Here is a 6282-nt window from a genome sequence, read left to right as displayed (position 1 = left end):
AACTAAGAGCAGAACTGAAGGAGATAGAGACATAAAAAAACCTTCAAAAAATCATTGAATCCAGGGGCTTGTTTTTTGAAAAGATTAACAAAATTGATAGACCACTAGCAAGACTAATAGAGAAGAAAAGAGAGAAGAATGAAATAGATGCAATAAAAAATGATAAAGGGGGTATCACCACCGATCCCCCAGAAATACAAACTACCCTCAGAGAATACTATAAACACCTCTACACAAATAAACTAGAAAATCTAGAAGAAGTGGATAAATTCTGGACACCCTCCCAAGACTAACCCAGGAAGAAGTTGAATCCCTGAATAGACCAATAACAGGCTCTGAAATTGAGGCAATAATTAATAGCCTACCAATGAAAAAAAGTCTGGGACCAGATGGATTCACAGCCGAATTCTACCAGAGGTGCAAAGAGGAGCTGGTATGATTCCTTCTGAAACTATTCCAATCAATAGAAAAAGAGAGAATCCTCCCTAACTCATTTTATGAGGTATCATCCTGATACCAAAGCCTGGCAGAGACACAACAAAAAAAGAGAATTTTAGACCAATATCCCTGATGAACATCGATGCAAAAATCCTCAATAAAATACTGGCAAACCAAATCCAGCAGCAAATCAAAAAGTTTATCCACCAAAATCAAGTCAGCTTCATCCTTGGGATGCAAGGCTGGTTCAACATATGCAAATCAATAAATGTAATCCATCACATAAACAGAACCAAAGACAAAAGCACATGATTATCTCAATAGATGCAGAAAAGGCCTTTGACAAAATTCAACAGCCTTCATGCTAAAAACTCTCAATAAACTAGGTATTGATGGAACGTATCTCAAAATAATAAGAGCTATTTAAGACAAACCCACAGCCAATATCATACTGAATGGGCAAAAACTGGAAGCATTCCCTTTGAAAACTGGCACAAGACAGGGATACCCTCTCTCACCTCTCCTATTCAACATAGTGTTGGAAGTTCCGGCCAGGGCAGTTAGGCAAGAGAAAGAAATCAATGGTATTCAATTAGGAAGACAGGAAGTCAAATTATCCCTGTTTGCAGACGACATGATTGCATCTTCAGAGAACCCCATTGTCTCAGCCCAAAATCTCCTTAAGCTGATAAGCAACTTCAGCAAAATCTCAGGATACAAAATCAATGTGCAAAAATCAAAAGCATTCCTATACACCAATAACAGACAAACAGAGAGTCAAATTATGAATGAACTCCCATTCACAATTGCTACAAAGAGAATAAAATACCTAGGAATCCAACTTACAAGGGATGTGAAGGACCTCTTCAAGGAGAACTACAAACCACTGCTCAACAAAATAAAAGAGGACACAAACAAATGGAAGAACATTCCGTGCTCACGGATAGGAAGAACCAATATCGTGAAAATGGCCATACTGCCCAAGGTACTTTATGGATTCAATGCCATCCCCATCAAGCTACCATTGACTTTCTTCACAGAATTGGAAAAAAAATACTTTAAAGTCCATATGGAACCAAAAAAGAGCCCACATTGCCAAGACAATCTTAGGAAAACAGCACAAACCTGGAGGCATCACGCTACCTGACTTCAAACTATACTACAAGGCTGCAGTAATCAAAGTGCTTTCTACAAAGTATTGACCCGCTAAACCTGACCTTTGTTCTGTCTGTCCACTCATACAGAGGGTCCGGTTAGGACTGAGCAAGCCCCAGCTCTGGGTGATGCGGGTGGGCTTTGGGGAGGACAGGGCAGGGCAGGGGAGGACAGGGCAGGGCAGGGCAGGGCAGGGCAGGACAGGTCCTCTATGGAGGAATTTCTAATTGGGCACTAAGAATTTTTTCTTCCTAGGTAGCCAGAAGAGCTGAGGAGAGCTCCTTAGCTCCAATTTATGCTGCCTTCTGCTGATCCAGGGAGACTGGCAGTTTAAATGTTAGCTGGGGACAGTTCACTAACACCTCTGTGACAGGGGAGAGAGTCTCAAGGGACAAGGGTGCCCAAGAACCACAAACCTCATTCTGCCTTCCAGGAAGTGAAGTGTCAGCTTTCAGCAAACGTTCCCTCTGCACAAGGACAGAAAATGCCATCTAGAGAGCTGCTCTAACTGGGTTAAAAGTCATGTTTGTGTCACTTGTGTCAAAAGGACATGGCTTAGAAAAAGGACTCAACCACTAGACAGGGAGATGATTGTGGATTGCTGATGGCTTAGATTTAATCTTCAAATGATAAAGCTGTCAGTGTTAGCTTTTCTTGTTGCTTCTGTATTTCAGATTGGAAAATTTTTACTCAAACCAAACGTATGTCAGCTATCTATGGGATAATTTAAAGAGAAAAATAATGGCTATTAGATTTTTTTTTCAATTCTCTCTTCTCTGTCCATCACTCATGTTCTATATACCATCTAAATGCTTCCTCTAATTTCAAACGTTCACTCCAGTTTGGCTTTAACAAATCCTTTCATGAGGGCTCAACTTTATCTTTCCATCAACTTGGTTTTGATGGAGGGGAGACATTGAGATAAACGGGCTATGCTCTTTAAGAATCTAGATTAATTCACTTTCTGGGTTCAATGTTCAGTTTAGGATTCCAAAGATATCTTGTGGTTAATCAAACTCTCCACTGACTTCTGGCTCAGAACTATCAACACATTTAGGAAAAATTCTTGTTCTTGGGAACTCCTCAATTTTCAGGAGTGTGTATTTTAAGCTCCATCTTCCTTCTTTCTCATCCTCACTTCCTGTTCTGGATGGCTTGGGCTTTCTGTTTTTATCTCCTTTCTTAAGTTTTCTCCCTTTTTCTTCATTGTTTCCTTCTTTGTTTTCCCCAATTTCACTCAAATCCCACCTTCTTTTGACTGAAGAATTTCTCTCCAGCAGGATGCTCTCCTTAGGATATAGCTTAAGATTCCAAGGCTCTCCACATATTCAAATAAAAAGTTATTCTAGAGTCTTTTCCCTAAATAATATTAAGTAATTATTTAACTAACCTTTGTTAGAAATACATGGTCCCTTATAGAAATTGTAACATGCAACCCAAAAGGTAAAAACTACCTATGATCCTCCTACCTCAAAATGAACACTCGACATTTTAGTGTGTTTTCTTTCAAATATGTAGATGTGTATATTCTAAGAAAAACACTGTTTTCCTTAATTAAAAAAATCATAAAAGAACATTCCAATTTCCCAGAAATGCAGAGGTATGATGAGTCACTCCATGGAGATCTGGGCCAGAGGCAGCTGGCAGAACTCATTCCACATCCTCAACAAACAGAGCTTGTGATTGTCATTCAGCATTCACAGAGAGTTTTGCTTGATTTTTCACACCCCTCAACTGTGCATCAGCATCACCTGGGATGATAGAAAAAAATACAGATGTCTGGTTCCCACCTGCAGAAGTTTTGTCTCAGTTAGTCCAGGATGAAGCCATAGCACCAACACTTTTGTTTTCCAATACCCCTACATAATTCTGAAGTATAGCTGGAGTAGACAACGGGTACCAAGAGTCTGTGGTGGGCTCTTGCACCATGGTGAACCACACCTGAAGATGCCATATAAGTTGGAGGCTTTGGGAGCTTATGAGTTGCCTCTCTGCTTGATGTGGAAAGGTATTGTGGTGGTGAGGCAGGCATGAGAACTTAGCTTTCTAATGGCCAATTGGCTGGAAGACTCTGAAATGTTTTACGTTGTCATTTCATTCCTCCTCACCCTTGTAGGGTCCCAGGGAAAGCTTCTTCCTTGCCTATGGAAGGTTTGCTGAACAATCAACTCACAAAAGGCAGGTTAATTGGAGAAAGAGCATACAAATTTAGAATGAATGAATACAGAATGAAGATCCAATGGTAAAGGAGAAACTGTTCATTTTTATGCTTAGGTTCAACAAAGTATGGACAGCTGTGTAGAAATATAATTGGACAAAAAGGTTATGATCTGATGCTAGAGGACTGATTGGGGAAGCCCAGCGAGGCCTGTCAGTCTAGATTCCTCTTGGCTTCTGTGTGGCATTCCTTCTTCCTGGGATGAAGGGATATGAAACAGGGCCTTCCCTGGAATCAGGGTCCCACGACCTAGAGTCAAACAAGATAGGTCACGTCATTTCTCAATGGCCAGTTTTTATACAGAAAGGCAGAAGGAAAGTTAGAGTAAGATTTTTATGTTTAATGGCTGGCTTTGGAGACAAGGAGTTCTAGTTTCTATGATCTGCTCTAGGGAAGAGGGATTCTAGTTTCTATGGCTAGCCTTGGGGGAGAATGAGACTAAGAGACAAGAGGGCTGGAGAAGGTCAGAGAAAAATTTTTTGCTTCTGAGGCCTTCATTTTGGCCTCAGAACCCCAGGGTGTTTTCTGAACCCCAACACCCTTTTCATTTTCCATTTCCCAGCATATGCCAGGTACATGAACTGAACTCCCTTCATGGCCTCCCTGTCCCCTCCCAACAGCTCCTGCTTCTTCCTTTACTCAAGTTCTCCTCACTCCCATGGGCAATGACTGGAGAATTGCAGATTGTTGGCTAATGCTTACAGTCTTTTAAGTTGTCTTCCTGAGAAACTACTGGCTATACAGCTATAAAGAAATGTATACATAACAGGATAGAGATAGTGAAATCTTTTTTTTTTTTTCACTTTTTTTTTTTTTTTTTTTTCTGGAACATCTTGTAATTGCCAGAAAGTAAGGAAGTACTGAAAAATTACAGTGAGTGAAGATTAAAGTTAGATAATATATGCAAAAGCAGCTTATTTTTTTTTTTCTATCCCTCCCCCCTCCCCCCACCCCACAACAGTCCCCAGAGTGTGATGTTCCCCTTCCTGTGTCCATGTGTTCTCATTGTTCAATTCCCACCTATGAGTGAGAATATGCGGTGTTTGGTTTTTTGTTCTTGCGATAGTTTACTGAGAATGATGATTTCCAATTTCATCCATGTCCCTACAAAGGATGTGAACTCATCATTTTTTATGGCTGCATAGTATTCCATGGTGTATATGTGCCACATTTTCTTAATCCAGTCTATCATTGTTGGACATTTGGGTTGGTTCCAAGTCTTTGCTATTGTGAATAATGCCGCAATAAACATACGTGTGCATGTGTCTTTATAGCAGCATGATTTATAGTCCTTTGGGTATATACCCAGTAATGGGATGGCTGGGTCGAATGGAATTTCTAGTTCTAAATCCCTGAGGAATCACCACACTGACTTCCACAAGGGTTGAACTAGTTTACAGTCCCACCAACAGTGTAAAAGTGTTCCTATTTCTCCACATCCTCTCCAGCACCTGTTGTTTCCTGACTTTTTAATGATTGCCATTCTAACTGGTGTGAGATGGTATCTCATTGTGGTTTTGATTTGCATTTCTCTGATGGCCAGTGATGGTGAGCATTTTTTCATGTGTTTTTTGGCTGCATAAATGTCTTCTTTTGAGAAGTGTCTGTTCATGTCCTTCGCCCACTTTTTGATGGGGTTGTTTGTTTTTTTCTTGTAAATTTGTTGGAGTTCATTGTAGATTCTGGATATTAGCCCTTTGTCAGATGAGTAGGTTGCGAAAATTTTCTCCCATTTTGTAGGTTGCCTGTTCACTCTGATGGTAGTTTCTTTTGCTGTGCAGAAGCTTTTGAGTTTAATTAGATCCCATTTGTCAATTTTGGCTTTTGTTGCCATTGCTTTTGGTGTTTTAGACATGAAGTCCTTGCCCATGCCTATGTCCTGAATGGTAATGCCTAGGTTTTCTTCTAGGGTTTTTATGGTTTTAGGTCTAACATTTAAGTCTTTAATCCATCTTGAATTGATTTTTGTATAAGGTGTAAGGAAGGGATCCAGTTTCAGCTTTCTACATATGGCTAACCAGTTTTCCCAGCACCATTTATTAAATAGGGAATCCTTTCCCCATTTCTTGTTTTTGTCAGGTTTGTCAAAGATCAGATAGTTGTAGATATGTGGCATTATTTCTGATGGCTCTGTTCTGTTCCATTGATCTATATCTCTGTTTTGGTACCAGTACCATGCTGTTTTGGTTACTGTAGCCTTGTAGTATAGTTTGAAGTCAGGTAGTGTGATGCCTCCAGCTTTGTTCTTTTGGCTTAGGATTGACTTGGCGATGCGGGCTCTTTTTTGGTTCCATATGAACTTTAAAGTAGTTTTTTCCAATTCTTTGAAGAAAGTCATTGGTAGCTTGATGGGGATGGCATTGAATCTGTAAATTACCTTGGGAAGGATGGCCATTTTCATGATATTGATTCTTCCTACCCATGAGCATGGAATGTTCTTCCATTTGTTTGTATCCTCTTTTATTTCCTTG

The sequence above is a fragment of the Pongo abelii genome, chromosome 3 (genome assembly GCF_028885655.2).
Source record: "Pongo abelii isolate AG06213 chromosome 3, NHGRI_mPonAbe1-v2.0_pri, whole genome shotgun sequence".
NCBI lineage: Eukaryota > Metazoa > Chordata > Mammalia > Primates > Hominidae > Pongo > Pongo abelii.
This window is presented reverse-complemented; position numbering follows the sequence as displayed.